The sequence below is a fragment of the Panulirus ornatus genome, chromosome 48, assembly GCF_036320965.1.
Source record: "Panulirus ornatus isolate Po-2019 chromosome 48, ASM3632096v1, whole genome shotgun sequence".
Taxonomy (NCBI): Eukaryota; Metazoa; Arthropoda; class Malacostraca; order Decapoda; family Palinuridae; genus Panulirus; species Panulirus ornatus.
Window position 1 is genome coordinate 30,027,987 of NC_092271.1, and position 17,312 is coordinate 30,045,298.

The 17,312-nt window shown below is 46.8% G+C and overlaps 2 protein-coding genes across 14 annotated transcripts in view; both read right to left on the reverse strand.

The window, feature by feature from the left end:
* The window catches only part of milt (trafficking kinesin-binding protein milt), a 249,712-nt gene that overhangs the window by 56,812 nt on the left and 175,588 nt on the right, over window positions 1–17,312 (reverse strand). The window lies entirely within an intron of this gene.
* LOC139763941 (uncharacterized) overlaps window positions 1–17,312 on the reverse strand; it is a 108,100-nt gene that overhangs the window by 2,557 nt on the left and 88,231 nt on the right. The window contains exon 1 of one of the 5 annotated variants that reach the window (XM_071690420.1): window positions 4,765–4,961. The exons of 1 other annotated variant lie outside the window; for it this stretch is intronic. The gene's annotated coding sequence lies outside the window, so the exon portion shown is untranslated. Of the gene's footprint in view, window positions 1–3,112; window positions 4,631–4,650; window positions 4,962–17,312 lie in introns of those variants that run through there. 3 more of the 5 variants (XM_071690421.1, XM_071690422.1, XM_071690424.1) reach the window with 3 other exon arrangements.

The following is a 17,312-nucleotide window of genomic DNA, read 5'->3' on the forward strand; positions in this document are numbered from 1 at the left end:
ACTTGTTTCATTAATTTACAAAATATGTAACAGTAAGGCAAACACTTCACACTCAAACAGGAAAATCGAAGCCATGCAGGAAGTAAAAGTGTCCTTAAAGGAATTATGTTCTCAAAAAGTGGCTAAGTAAATTGGTGGGTGGGGATAGGGGATTGGGGTTGGAGGTAGTGGTAAAGATATGTGACCGTTGATCAGTGGGTAACGCTGTAAGGTCAGGACTTAGCTGTCCTGATCGTGGTAAGTAGTGGGGCTTGGTCACCAGGTCGTGTGGGGGGTGGTGAGGCTGGGTCACCAGACTGTGTGGGGTGTGGTGAGGCTCGGTCACCAGGTCGTGTGGGGTGTAGTGAGGCTCGGTCACCAGGTCGTGTGGGGTGTGGTGAGGCTCGGTCACCAGGTCGTGTGGGGTGTGGTGAGGCTGGGTCATGCAGGCTGTAGGGTGGAGATGAAATGACAGACGCATCGCAGCGCTGAGTGAAGAGAATAGAGAAGCACAACGTTAACCACTGTAAAGAAGGTCAGCGTCAACCACAGGGGTGAAGGTCAGCGTCAACCACAGGGGTGAAGGTTAGCGTCAACCACTGGGGTGAAGGTCAGCGTCAACCACTGTAGTGAAGGTCAGCGTTAACTACTGTGGGGCAGGTCAGCGTCAACCACAAGGGTAAGGTCAGCGTCAACCACTGGGGTGAAGGTCAGCGTCAACCACTGGGATGAAGGTCAGCGTCAACCACAGGGGTGAAGATCAGCGTCAACCACTGGGGTGAAGGTCAGTGTCAACCACAGGGGTGAAGGTCAGTGTCAACCACAGGGGTTAGGGTCAGAGCAACCACTGAGGTGAGGGTCAACATTCATTGGTGGCACAGAGACAAGGATAATTATGACTGGAGCTACCACAAGAGAGAGTGGTGTGGAGGGACAAATTGTCGCTGGATCATGAGAAAAGAAGCCAAGACAGATAGACAGACTCAGACTCTTGCTTCGTTACAGAAAAATTACACAATTTCACCAAGAGTTAGCTATAAACTGGTACTACATTTATTACTTCTGAAATTGGAGATGAGACGGGAGGGTGATGAATAGGTAAGCTGCTCAATGTATGGTCGGGAGCAACATGTATCAAGACAGGGGCTGGGCTCCTATGATGCGTGACAGCTGACGCAGGGCACACAGATGGCTGGCTACTACAGGTACCGCAGACACTGACGTCGACCCCAGCCTTTCTCAACCCAGCGGCCCATTTCAAGAAACAGTAGTGACTGACACCCCTTCATAGATACTTCCATAAACTTTACATCAAGAATGCTTTGTCAAAAACCCTTTTACGGATACCTTAAAATAAGATATACCGTGCATTCCCCCTACCTAGAATTGTTTGTGCCACCATCGCACAAAAAAAGGGTGAAAATCATATGCTCTTCCTTGAACAAGAAAAATTTGGCAGCAGCATTGTGTAACCAAATGGTTCGGCTAGATTTTTAAAACACACGGAAAATCAAAATTATTTCATCTGAACAAAAAGGACAATTTAAATGCTGCATCAATTTTATGTTATAAGATTCATATTGAACATGTTAAAGTACAAGGTAACAGAAACATCTGTAGCCAAGTTGTTAGTTCTACTGGACTCAGTGGATGGAAAGTGGGTACCTATGTGTTCTGGAAGTAATCAATGCTTCTTCTGTTTCCAGATTTCTAAATCAAGCACACGGTAATTTTCTGAGAGCCTTCACCCCCTCCCCCCTCCCACCTAGCGTTTACCATCCCCTGGTTCTAAAAATGTCCAATAGTGGGCAATACTGCCCAGATTGAGAACCACTGGTTTAAGGGATCTTCATCATGTACATATAGTCACGGAGAAAGCCGAGAGAAACGCATAATACAATTGAGAAAAGCATGATACTGGCTTGATTTAGATACGTTGGCAAAGGATGATGTTAGCACTCAGTATCTCCTTTACAGGTTTAAGCTATTTAACCATCAGCAAAGTGGGCAGAATGTGTAAGAGGCTGTGGGTATAGAGATATGGGAGTATACAACATGGAATTCGATGAGGAGGAGAAGCCTTATATAAGCGAATCTGTTATGTATAAATTTAGGAGTTCAGATTACAATGTTTTTCGTCCTTCAGGAGTGTTGAAATTCTACAAGAGAAGTAACGAGCAGATAATCCCTGTAAGAGGCGCCAATACGACAGAAAGCATCATGACTTGTGACGTAGGATAAAAAGTGTATCCCGGCACTCCAGCAGTGATATTACTGTCGTATGAAAGCCGTTACCAAGTGCTGAAACTTAGGATCACTAGCAAGAGACTTTCACAGCGTTTGGCAAGAAAGACTGGGTGACAACAGTCTCTGGAGAATACTCTATGATACATATGGCAGAGGGAAGCATATGAACCTCACAAATACCAAACTCAGACTATGGAAGCGTCCCTTATAACTTGTCGTACACACATAAGCAAGAAGCACGAACACCTCCGTCTCTCTGAACCAGCTGTACGCACACTCCTTGGGAACCACTGCCCGTCAGCGACGGGATCCCTGACCCGGGGGGCTCCGTGGCCGGTCCTTACCCCCCCCCCCCCGTCACCAACCACAACCCGCAACCAACCCTGCCCTCCTCCCGCCCCATCTCATGCCCTAGACTCTTCCCACCCTATCACCTGCCCGACACTCTTCCCATCCCATCACCTGCTCCGCACTCCTCATGCCCCATTACTCTCCATCACCACTCGCCCCAGACCCTCCCCTACCCACCCACTCCCTCTACCTCTAACACTATTGGTAATAACCTGTAAACACAACAGCTGTTGCTTGTCACCTGTCACAAAACCAACATTACCACACCAGCACCACGGAGCAGGACTGGCAGACACACCACACTCATCTACTACTGTACACGAGGGTCCCTACTGTACACGAGGCTCCTACAACTGTCTGTCAGGCCTCGTACGCGCTCATCACAGGAGCCAACTTCACATGATATTTCAAGAAACGAATTCTGATGCATACAATCAGTTACTGTCCCATTTAGTATAGACAACATACTGTTCATCTTACGAGACCTAATTCTAATAATCTTTACAGCTTAATGATCATTAAAGAGGCTACTCACAGGCTAGGTGTAAACAAGGCTACAGGGAAGTAAACAAGAGCTGGCGTATTAGATAAGGTGGACAACTCAATATATCGACCTGGCGAAAACGGCCGTGGCCCACCTCGGGCCGGCCGCCACCGCCACCGCTGCACTACACTTGACTGCACTCTAAAGAACCTTGAGAACTACCACAGTTGCCACACGGTCTGGCCTCTTGCTGCCTCACACCTTCGAAAGCTCCTGTATTATTATTGACCTGTTATGCTGTACTGAAGGACAGAGAACACTACAAGAAGTGTGGCGGGGGAGGGGATAGTACAAGACTGTGGTCCTAGCGGGGGGGGGGGGGGGGAATCCACGGATGGTGGCAACCCACATTCTCGCGTAGGCAACTCAACGGTCTGCACTCAGCTGCACTTGAGAGCCCCCTCGAAACGCTCATGTTGCCATTTTCATAAACATGTCCCATTTTCATCAGTTATTTTCTGGTTTTAAAATTTTCCTGGATTTCTTAGGAGCAAATTCAGGACTTCTCCAACACGACCCACACAACGTCTATGCATAACAGCAGATCCTCGAGTCATATCAACCAGCTTTGCTCGCGACCAACATCATATGAGAGCAAAACCTTTTATCAATGACACAGAGAGTAGCTATGGCGGAGCGAGCTGGAGGGGCGGCCGAGCGGCGGGATAAGCCTCCCTGGCAACCGTGGGCGGGCGGCGCCACTCGCTGCTGGCGGGCGGGTCGGCAGAGTGGTTCGGTCGGTGGGCCTCCAGCCCAGCCCACCACCCTCGCTCCTCACTCGAGTGGGCGTCGCGCTTGAATTATTCAGGTAGTGGGCGGGTGAGGCTTTTCTGGTCTGTACGTGCATGGGCCAGTGACAAGACTGAGGCATCCTGTGACAGCTGAGCAACATGTCCGCTGGCATGTTTCTGAAGGTCCACACGCGCCACCGCTCGGCTTGCAAGTTGTGACCCCTCAGGCTTACATAAACCCTTCGTAATTGTTCCTTGAAACATAAACACCTATGTCAGTTCAGCCGCACTCATGGCCACAGTAACAATCAATGTACATAACACGTGTTCCTGAGGTACATAACACACTACCAACTACTCTGTGTCAGCAACACAACAACACGCACTTGTGCAGGAACTGGTCAAGTGTAACAAATCTTTACGACCACAACGCACTCATGGACGCTACACACTATATTACGCAGGATCGGTTGAGCAGGTGTCGCGCGCTGCGTCCGGCAGGATGGGAAGCACGCGGCACACGTGTCCTGCTCACAAGACACAACACACTACACACCATATTTACCAAAAAAAAAAAAAATTCACATTATCTGTTGTATTTTCTGAGCAAAGCGCAGTCTAATGGTAGTGTCGTCCTAATGTTTCTAAGGACAACATGCCGCAACCAACATCACCACAACTCAGGTTGTGTACACACAGTTCACGTGGCAGGGCAAATACACACACGACAGGTGTATAGGTAACTCAGTACAGACAGACACGCCACGACGGCCGCAGAGCGTGGTTGTGTGTGTGTACCGATGACTCCGGACGATCGACCACTCCTTCAAGAAGCGCGCGGCTCCTTCTCTCTCCGTCTTGGGCCTGCACTCACACTTCCCTCACATCTTATCTCGCTTCACAACCCTTTACCTCTCTCTCTACCACCTGCCACTTCCCTGAAGGGGGGAGTGAGCCACGAGGGGGCGTCAGGACCAAGCCAGGGACACAGAGGAAGGGGGAACTGGGACAATTCGAGGAGGAGACTTGGAGGTGCGGGAGTGAGTGCGAGTCTCTGGGCTGATGCCTCGTCAGTGCCGGCTGAGGGGTGTGCGAGTGCGCGGGGAGTGCGGGGCCGGGCCGGGGGCAGGGCGGGAGGGAGGGAGGGTAAGGAGGAGCGGAGAGAGTGAGGGAGGGAGGGAGAGTGGAGGGGTGGAGAGAATGGTTGATATTGTGGAGGGACGTGTGTTGCAGCAGCGGGAGGTACACTGACGAACCTGGTGACGGGGCCACCTTGAGGGACTGCCTCCGTCAGGTCGGAGTTGGTAACAGTAACAACATGAATCATAGTTGGTAACAGTAACGTGCACGATAGTTGGTAACTACTGTGCATGACAGCTGGTAACAGATATGTGCACAATAGTTGGTAAAGAAGCAGATACGGGTTGGGGAGGACCATAAGAGTGAGTGGAGCGCCTGGTGGAGGTGTTTGGGTGTATGGAGTGGACGGTAACAATAATGTGAGGGTGGTGACAGTATCCATGGTTGACGGTGGGTTGGCGCCTGCCAATGAGAGGAGGTGTAGGTGTGAAGGATAAGGAAAATGCTGGTAAATAGGGGACAGGCAGATGATGCAGAAGGAAAGATGTGGACAGGTGACGTGCTAGGGAGGACGATATCCCATGGCGATATAGACCATTAAGGGAGAAGCTAGAGAATATAAGCTGATATCGAACGTGACGATAGCTCATGCCTGCTCTAACAACAATAACAACCTATACATCAAGGAATTAAAAAAAATCAAAGGTAAATTACTTTAGCTTGTCCATAATACAGAGATACACAGTAAGCAATTCATGTAACTAGCGAGCACATGCCAGCACTGTGTCAGATCAGGGATGATTACGTCGTGGCATAAACACAGGCCTGACTGTTGATGTAATGGGGAAAGCGTAAGTACAGGGAAGTGAGTGTATAGGGCCACTACAGTGGTGGTGATGGTAGTGATGGTGGTGACTACAGTGGTGGTGATGGTAGTGATGGTGGTGACTACAGTGGTGGTGATGGTAGTGATGGTGGTGACTACAGAGGCGTTGGTGGTTACGTGGCCTAAGACTGGTACTACCAGGAAGGCAAGCCACTCACCATGGATCGGGTGGTCAGAGGCAGACCCGCAGGATGGCAGACTAAGAGGCACGCTAAAGTTAAATCTATGGCGTAACAACTTGTTAACAACTTGACCACAAATGAATGTAACAAGGTTTAATGGCTCCCTGAGTCATGGCTAATGAATCGGTACTGGGGCAGTAGAATAACTGACAATACTTACTTCACAGAGAAGTAAATGGAAACGGACGAGGTCAAATGAAAATAAAGATTAGCTGGCATATGACGTGGCACAGCAAGAGGAGGGTATTCCAGCCAGACCGGCCGTACAGGCCAGGATGTTAACGTCTTGCATAACACCCAGCTTATTAGAATATCATACATTTCATATTTGTTATACCACCAGCTCGAGATGAGACTTACTGTAATCCATGCTATCAATCTTAACGAGAACCATTATGTAAGGTAATGATGGCCGGGTTCGTACAGGGAAAGACAGCGGTTCACCAGCTGCTTCAAGTCATGAATAACATGAGACCAAGGTGCGACTCATGGATGCAGCCGTAGTAATGAAATAACCGATAAGAAAAGGAGTGTGGGAAATGTGTATAGGCTGGGTGGGTCTAGCGTTATCATGAAGTCACAACAAAATAGCAACACGTGTTGTGGGCGAGGCTGAGACAATGAAGAGGTGAGGAAGCCAACCAACACAAACCTGGAACTACAAACAACTACTTGTTCTACAAACAACTACTTGTTCTACAAACAACTACTTGTTCTACAAACAACTACTTGTTCTACAAACAACTACTTGTTCTACAAACAACTACTTGTTCTCGAGAAAGTCAGCAAACATGTACCAAAGAAAGATACTGACCAGACACCCATAGTTTACATAAACCAGGAAACTATGGTTTACATAAACCAGACACCCATGGTTTACATAAACCAGGCACCCATGGTTTACATAAATCAGGCAACTATGTTTACATAAACCAGACACCCGTGGTTTACATAAATCAGGCACCCGTGGTTTACATAAACCAGGCACTCAAGGTTTACATCAAATAAGCACCCAATGTTTACATAAACCAGGCACCCATGGTTTACATAAACTAGACACCCGTGGTTTACATAAACAAGGCACCCGTGGTTTACAAAAACCAGACACCCGTGGGTTACACAAACCAGGCACCCATGGTTTACATGAAAGACACCCATGGTTTACATAAACCAGGAACCCCTGGTTTACATAAAACAGACATCCATGGTTTACAAAAAACAGGCACCCATGGTTTACATAAACATTATTTGCACAAATTCTCTGTTGACAGACGACAGATTGAAATTTATATAATGAAGTGAAAGCTTCGAGCAAGTATTGCTCAGACACAAGGAGGAAATCAAAGTTAGGATGCTAGCGTAATACAACGAGACTAATATTATGGTCGTCGTGTTCTAACTTGAGACTTTTAGTTATGATGAGAGGAAATAATGAAAGGATGGGAGGGAAAACTTGGAGCAATCCTGGAGGATGGGAGGGAAGACTGGGAGAGTTAAGAAAGGGGAGAGAGAGAGAGAGAGAGAGAGAGAGAGAGAGAGAGAGAGAGAGAGAGAGAGAGAGAGAGAGAGAGAGAGAGAGAGAGAGAGAGAGAGAGACTAAGTAAAGGCGCAGCTGACTATTATGTCACGTCCGTAAGTTCCCACTCTCTTCCTGCTGGTTGCTGTCCTGACTTTCTGTTACGTTGTTATATATCACTTGATATGGAAATACGACTCACAACTCAATGTAACTCTGCAAAGCCAGGAACAAGACAGAAGTACATGGATGTGTCTCACTTCACATTAAAGTGCGTTTGGAGTGGTGTGTGTGGGGGGGGGGAGGTGGTAGGAGATGCGTAGAGAGAGAAAGAGAGAGAGAGAGGGGGATGGCGGGGGAGTAAGGGAGGTGTAGGGGGAGCAACAGTGAGAGCAGAGAGGCAGCCAGGGAGGGAGGGAGGAAGGGAGGGTGGCACACAGGGTGAGGGCCTACTTAGTGCGATGCTATCTGGTTTTGATGACCTGTTTCTATTACGTCTTGCCTTTCCTAGAGCAAATTATATATTCCTATACTCCCAAAATCATTACGATTGGCTAGACTACGGTAAATACACATATTCATGTCAACCTATTATGTTATCATAAACATAAAAAGGCTGCTCTTCACCTCGACCACCAGCCGAAGAAAATGGGCCAACAAGATCAGAGGAGTCATCGCCGATCAATAGCCGTTATCTGCACCTTGCTTCCCTCCTCAGGTCGGAGCCAGCGGGCCCACACGGCCGCCCTACGTCGATATTGATTTTCTTACGGAGGGCGGAATGGGGTGTCGAGACACATGTCTAGTTTACTTGTGTTATGCCCTCAATAACCAGCATCGTTTTCTACGGTCGGTTGTACACCAAGTTTTCTATAGATGTAATCCGGAGGATGCAGGGGTGGCTATATCTTTATTACTTTTCTTTCGTTCTTTTACAAAGTAACTGACACGAAAGTTAAAGCACCAAAAATATCACCAGACTATAATTGTGGCACACTGCCGTATATCATAAAATACTGATGAAACCTTGGCATTAAAAAATTAAAGAGAAAAGAGGGACAATGGGTGACGCAAATTTTGATAACTGACACTGACAAGTTTCCGGTGTTACCACTAAACGTTACCAGTATGGTACTAGGGATCCGGCGTTAACACCATACACTACCAAAGCAGTAACGGGCCTCCAGCGTTAACACCTTACACTGCCAGTTTGATGATGAGCTTCGGGAGCTAACACTGTCAGTTTGGTGACGGCCTCTGTAGTTAACGCCATACTACAGTAACGGGCCTCGGGTGTTAACACCAGTATGGTGAAGAGTCTCAGATGTTAAGGCAGCCCCAGGTCGAGGGTGGGCAAGGAGTCGGCGTCTACATTTTCATTTATATAACTAGTGGGACCTGCCTCCCGCCGGCCTGGCCTCCCTCCCTCCTGTGGTTGCCGCTGATGTCGTAGCGCCTCAGTTTTGCGTTAAAACAGCCGGCGTTACATGGGTTTACCGTGTATATACAGATCACTAGATCATGTGAGACCCAGGGATTACCACTAGTGATACATCTAAACATTACGTAAAGAAACAAATATTGAGTTACATCTCTTTTTAAATGAACAAGACATACGCGGATAGAGCCCGGTGTTCTATGCACTTACCTTAGTACGAAAATGTTAAGAGAGATAAGTTGAGCACAAGAGGGAAGAATTATCATTACACAATTGTTTAATTCTTCTTTTCCAGACTTTCAAGACGCTTGGTAGAGAACTTGCATGATAAATATGCAGGCGACTCATTACGTAAAATCAGCTTCCATTTCTTGTGTCCAGCTGTTAACATCACACTGCTGCTTAAGGAGATTTGTACTACAACCAGTTTAACGGGGGTCTCGGCAAGCGGTGAAGGCACACGTAAGAAGGTACTCCTGTCTTATGTAAGGGACCAGTTTGTTGCAGCGGTAGCCAGCTTGGACCAGTACCGGCCTGTCTGACGCCTTAGTTGCTAAGGGACGCCGTCACAGAATCTGGGACAACGTGGGCTTACTGCAGTGTTCTCAATACCACCTGACCGCCACCAGTGCCCTCCTGATGCTCTGCTGACCACCAGGTGTCACCACTTTTAAGGCCGATGCTCGTGTTTCCATGCAGCCAGCGGGCACAGACGGGAGCAGCAGCAGTTCCGTGCCTCCACTGGTGTGAAAAGGAAGGGAAGCAGCAGCCGAGGTCTGTCTCCTGCCTCACACTCCCCTCAAATCCTCTTACGTACTCACTCCACACACTCTAGTCAAGCACAGTAACTCTCATCTTCCTGTACGCAAGCAACTAAAAATAACCAGAGTGGAAATTTTCATGGAAACTTCAATATCACAAAATAACACCAGCATACACGATAATGACTGGTAAGTGGACGACTGGTGAGCGGACGACTGGTGAGTGGACGACTGGTGAGTGGATGACTGATGAGTGGACGACTGGTGAGTGGCCGACTGGTGAGTGGATGACTGATGAGTCGAGGACGGTGAGTAGACGACTGGCGAGAGGATGACTGGTGAGAGGATGACCGGTGAGAGGACGACAGTGATGCACGTGATCAATGTATCTGCTGATAACCACAAGGAAAAAAACATGATCAGTCCCGTGAGCAGTAGACAACTTCCCTGACACCACACCCACCTACAGGAACATGTTCTGTCATTTTTCCTAGTGGTTAGCAGCATATATATATATATATATATATTATTATTATTTTTTATTTTGCTTTGTCGCTGTCTCCCGCGTTAGCGAGGTAGCGCAAGGAAACAGACGAAAGAAATGGCCCAACCCACCCCCATACACATGTATATACATACACGTCCACACATGCAAATATACATACCTATACATCTCAATGTACACATATATATACACACACAGACATATACATATATACACATGTACATAATTCATACTGTCTGCCTTTATCTATTCCCATCGCCACCTCGCTACACATGGAATAACATCCCCCTCCCCCCTCATGTGTGCGAGGTAGCGCTAGGAAAAGACAACAAAGGCCACATTCGTTCACACTCAGTCTCTAGCTGTCATGTAATAATGCCCCAAACCACAGCTCCCTTTCCACATCCAGGCCCCACAGAACTTTCCATGGTTTACCCCAGACGCTTCACATGCCCTGATTCAATCCACTGACAGCACGTCGACCCCGGTATACCACATCGATCCAATTCACTCTATTCCTTGCCCTCCTTTCACCCTCCTGCATGTTCAGGCCAAGATCACTGAAAATCTTTTTCACTCCATCTTTCCACCTCCAATTTGGTCTCCCACTTCTCCTAGTTCCCTCCACCTCCGACACATATATCCTCTTGGTCAATCTTTCCTCACTCATTCTCTCCATGTGCCCGAACCATTTCAAAACACCCTCTTCTGCTCTCTCAACCACACTCTTTTTATTTCCACACATCTCTTTTACCCTGTATTACATGACTTACTCGATCAAACCACCTCACACAACATATTGTCCTCAAACATCTCATTTCCAGCACATCCACCCTCCTGCGCACAACTCTATCCATAGCCCACGCCTCGCAACCATACAACATTGTTGGAACCACTATTCCTTCAAACATACCCATTTCTGCTTTCCGAGATAATGTTCTCGACTTCCACACATTCTTCAAGGCTCCCAGGATTTTCGCCCCCTTCCCCACCCTATGATTCACTTCCGCTTCCATGGTTCCATCCGCTGCCAGATCCACTCCCAGATATCTAAAACACTTTACTTCCTCCACTTTTTCTCCATTCAAACTTACCTTCCAATTGACTTGACCCTCAACCTTACTGTACCTAATAACCTTGCTCTTATTCACATTTACTTTCAACTTTCTTCTTTCACACACCTTACCAAACTCAGTCACCAGCTTCTGCAGTTTCTCACATGAATCAGCCACCAGCGCTGTATCATCAGCGAACAACAACTGACTCACTTCCCAAGCTCTCTCATCCACAACAGACTGCATACTTGCCCCTCTCTCCGAAACTCTTGCATTCACCTTCCTAACAACCCCATCCATGAAGCGTTTGGGGTAAACCATGGAAAGTTCTGTGTGGCCTGGATGTGGAAAGGGAGCTAGAGACTGAGTGTGAACGAATGTGGCCTTTGTTGTCTTTTCCTAGCGCTACCTCGCACACATGAGGGGGGAGGGGGTTGTTATTCCATGTGTGGCGAGGTGGCGATGGGAATGAATAAAGGCAGACAGTATGAATTATGTACATGTGTATATATGTATATGTCTGTGTGTGTATATATATGTATACATTGAGATGTATAGGTATGTATATTTGTGTGTGTGGACGTGTATGTATATACATGTGTATGTGGGTGGGTTGGGCCATTCTTTCGTCTGTTTCCTTGCGCTACCTCGCTAACGCGGTAGACAGCGACAAAGCAAAATAAATAAATAAATAAATAAATAAATAAATAAATAAATATATATATATATATATATATATATATATATATATATATATATATATATATATATATATATATATATATAATGAACCAGATTTGAAACAATGTATGCCATAAGCAACTAATAACTGGGGATACGAAGATTCTTTTGACTGTTGTAATCCTTCTGTACTGCACTTCACACGTGAGCTACGGGTTACAATACACCAGCCGCTGATGGTGGAACACATCCAATTTTAGCTACAACGTGGGAGTTTGGTCAAAGGTTAGCCTTTTGAAACAAATTGGAATAGGACCAAAATCTTTTATTTTCTCTCTTTTCTTTATCAAAAGGCTGGACAGTTTAACATCAGTTTGTACTGGGAAGGACTGAACTTAGAAAGGAAATTAAATGCTTGAGTGTGCCGATCAACAAGGGCGGAAGTGGGAAACCTGACGCGGAGTGGAGGATCACTTGAGGGATAGAAGTTGGAGGTGAAGTGAGAACTCTGGTGAAGAGGAAAAGTTAAGTATGAAGCGTGGGGAGGCCTGCAGGGTGGAGTGCTTGCTCCAGCTCTTACACATGATGTGAAACTTAAGCTTTCCTTGGTACACACATGTCAAACAGATAAGCAAGAAAAATGGAGATCTTGCATGGTATATCAGTGAGTCATAAAACACAAGAAGTAATGATGCGAGCAAAAAGTGTATAGATGGCCTGGCCATGTAGAATGTGTGCCAAGTGAGAAGCTGAGGAGAGACTGCATTTGTTAAGGTACGAATATGAAGGACGGGATCGAGAGATGCATACATGAAGTGACCGAGACAGTTACGGCTGTGAGTACTTCACATTATGATCCTAAAGAGCTGCCGGTTCACCAAGTGGACTGAAGGAGGTTTGTGCGCAAGTGTAGGAGTTCATATGGAGACGCAAGTTCCATATGACATCTCCAGGAGGTGTAAGGAAAGAAATATCATCAAAACGGCCCAACCTTGAGTTGCCAACGGCTACAAAGTAATCATGTGACGCTGCAGCTTGCCGAGTGCTGTGTGGTCTAGCCAAGGGTGGGGCAACACGAGCAGTCAGCTCTCGGGAGCAAAAAGCAAAGTAATACCTATAGAAGAAAAACACTGCGGCACAGCAAGCTGGTCAGTTTTCAGGTTAGCTTCGGAGGTTTAATAGGTCAGACAGCTTTCGACTCAACACTTTCAAGTAAGGATGCTGAGATGGAATCATCCCAGATGTGAAAGCAGTACTCCACACAAGGACAAATCAGCATTTTGCTTAAACTGAGCAACTGTTCGGAAGAAAAGAAATTTCGACATCTAAACAGGAATTCCAGTTTCAAAGAGGTAAACTTAGCTATTTCCGTAAAGTGGGGTTTCCAAAATAGAGTGGAAGTGACAATAATACCAAACATGTTCAATGAAAGTAGTGGTGGATTTACAGAACGGTCAAAGGCGAGAGAAAAGTTGAGGAATATTTCTTTCTTTCATACTTAATCGCCGATCCCTGCGTTAATGAGATAGCGCCTGGAACAGATGAAGAATGGTCCCATCCACTTACATCGATTCTCTATCTATCATGTGTAATGCACCGGAACAGCAGCTCCCTATCCAAAACCAGACTCCATAGAACTTTCCAAGGTTTACTCCAAACACTTCATACATCCTGGTTCAGTCCACTGACATCACGTCAATCCCAGTATACCTCATGTTCCAATTCACTCTATCCTTTGTGTCTTTCACCTACCTGCATGTTCAGGCAATGATAACTCAAACTCTTTTTCACTGCATCCTTCCATCTTCATTTTAGTTTACCCGATCTCCTTGTCCCCTCCGCTTCTGACACATATATCCTCTTTGTCAACCTTTCCTCACTCATTCTCTCCATATGTCCAAACCATTTCAGCACAACCTCTTCAGTTCTCTCAACCACACTCTTTTTTATTACCACACATCTCTCTTACCCTTTCATTACTTACCCGCTTAAACCAACCCACACCACATATTGTCCTCACACATCCACCCTTCCCCGCACATCCATATCTATGGCCCATGCTTCGCAACCATATAATATCACTGGGACTATTATTCCTTCACGCACACCCATTTTTGCCCTCCTAAATAACGTTCTCTCCTTCCACACATTCTTCAACGTTCCCAGAACCTTCGCTCCCTCATCCATCCATTCAGCCAATCCATAGGCAACTCAGCATGATCCATACATATACTGAAAATCCATACCAATCAACGAAAAGCACAGTCAACCCATTTCTTAATAAATTCAACTGCAATACCATCCATTCCAGCCGCAATGTCGCATTCCATCTTAAGTAAGGCTTTCACCACCTCTTCTCTCTTCACCAAACCACTCTCTAGGACTTTCTCACTTTGAATACCACCCCAATCCAAACACCCTACATCTGCCACTTCATCATCCAACACATTCAACAGTCCTTCAAAATAATCCATCCCCTCCCCACTTCATCACTACATGTTACCACTTCCCATTTTGTCCCCTTCACCGAAGTTCGCATTTGTTTTTTTGTTTTTCGCACATTATTTATCTCCTTCCAAAAGATCTTATCCTCCCCGAGTTTACTGATACTCGAACACGCCAACTCTCACTAGCCCTCTTTTTCATTTGCAATTTCTTCTTGACCTACTGCCGCGTTCTCTTATACATCTCTCAATAATTTGCACTCTTTCCACGTAAGTTCTACCCAAGGCCTTTCTTTTCCCTTTCACAAGCAATTCACTTCATCATCTCACCACTCACTACCCTTCCTAATCTGCCCACCTCCAACCTTTCGTATGACACATGTATCTCCTGAACACGGTACCACTGCTTCCTTCAACACTTCCCATTCCCTATCCACTACCCTTGATTCATTTGCTCTCACCTTTTGCCATTCTACATCAAATCTCTCCTGGTATTTCTTCACACAAGTTTCTTTTTAAAGTTCATTTACTCTCGTCATTCTCTTCTTACCGCCACTGTTTCTTCTTTTCCGAAAACTTCTACAAATCTTCATCCTCACATCTAGAAGATAGTGAGCAGACATCCCACTAGCTGCTCCTTTCAGCACATCTACATTTAAAAGTCTCTCTTTTCCACACCAACCAAGAAATATGTCCAAGGTCTTCTGACTCCAAGAGTCCATTATTTCCCATTTCCTGCGTGGTGTACAGCCTTGCAGCTTCAAGAGCCCCGCAAAAATGGTTCTGGAGTGGTATAATAATGCGCCTGTCATTTTCCAATCACCGCACCATGTTCATCTCATTCTTATCTAAAATCAAGAACTCTACAGATTATACATTTTGAGTCAGTAGTGCTGTTCCCAACCCACCCTAACTTCTGTGGGGCGCGGGCCGGCCTCTTGGTTGTGTGGCCCCGAGGCTGGTGGCCTCTTGTAACCAACCACTACAATCTTCACGCACCTCAGGACCACGTTCCTAATGGACCAAAGCAACGCATCCCTCACGCATCCCAACAACATAACCCTCTCCCCCTTTCCCCTCCCTCCCTAACAACGATCCCCAGACAGAGGTCATTCAAGAATGCCAGACAGATACAAGTTACATTAACCCCCTCCCTCCTGCTAATGCGTTACAGTATCTAAGGGGCAACACCCGTACAGCCTAGGTGAAATGTGTCAAAAGGTGGTAATTCCTTCCGGGTGTTGCCGACCTACTCGGGCAAAGCTCTTGAAAACGTCATTAGAACAAACAAAACACGTGTGATTACCACTTGATATGATGACACTGAGCTTCCTCTGTGTTAGCCTGTCATTATGTCAGCGTCCATTGTGAGGTACACCTCCCCTAAGAACAAGTGGCGTACTGGTTCAGTACATGGATCAGTCGTCTGCCTTACCTAGCTCCCATCGAGCACGTGCACGCGGCCTCCAGCGACACTGCTGCCTCTGCGCCCACCTCTGGCTGGTGACGGGATCATCCAGCGCCGCGCTTCTTGTTAGGGTCTTGAGCGACACCAACCTCCTGACCCGGAGCCGAGAGAGTCCATGACATGGTGGGGGGGAGTGTGGGGCACCTCCTGTGTGACCTGTACTGGCTGAGGAGGAGCTGGCCGGGAGGGTGCGGGCAGCCCGCTGCCCTGGAGCCATGTCTCAGGCGTCACGGTAGTAACAGGTTACGTTATGTACTGCTGAAGTGCGGGCGGCGTGAGTAATGCGTCTCGGATCTGGACTTTTCTGTGGCACTTTCTTTGTTTTGTTACAATTATATCAGCTCTGCCTCGGGGACCACATAGGCGTACAGGCAGTGGCATTCTAGAATATAATGTGTTAATAATTCAGATCATTCAGCACCTGTTACCCACTTTAAGGACCTCATCCAGCAGTAACAGCCTCAAGGAGTAGTCCGATGGTTCCTGGTCGAGACAATGAATCGTTACTCTGCACTACTTAACACAGCTAGTGATGCCTCGCTGGTCATGCATGCAGGTAGGAAGCTTCCTGGGCAGACCATGACGATAACAAAGAGGAAGGCGACCACTTGTTTACCATGCCACACAGAAAAATGTACTAATTCCTCACCTGTCCTGGGAAAGCTAAGCCAACCCGTACAGTTGCCAACTTGCACTTGATTAACATTATAGCAGCCTTGAAACTCCTCAAGTTTTAATTCAACTATTATTTATGCGCTCAGTGTAACAGGAACACATGCTACACAATATGGTAATACACAGGAGTGTATCCTGTGTAGTGAGGAATTACTGATGATGTGTGGAGGTGATGATAGTGGCGTTCGTGGGGAGGGAGGCGGCGGGAACACCCGATACTCCTGCTGGTGTTACGTGCTTGGGGGGGGGGGGAGGGGGGGGGGGGTGAGAGAAAGGGTTCCTCCCCTCGCGTGTTGTAGGGGAAGGAAGCGAGGCAACTCTCGCGTCACGTGAGGGAGGAGAAACCAACCCAAGACGGTGACATAAAACAAACAGCAACTCTGATTAAAAGCCACAACGAAATTCGCAACACAGACTAAACACACACACACACACACACACACACACACACACATATATATATATATATATATATATATATATATATATATATATATATATATATATATATATATTCTTTTTTTTTTTTTTTGCCGCTGTCTCCCGCGTTTGCGAGGTAGCGCAAGGAAACAGACGAAAGAAATGGCCCAACCCACCCCCATACACATGTATATACATACGTCCACACACGCAAATATACATACCTACACAGCTTTCCATGGTTTACCCCAGACGCTTCACATGCCCTGATTCAATCCACGGACAGCACGTCAACCCCGGTATACCACATCGATCCAATTCACTCTATTCCTTGCCCTCCTTTCACCCT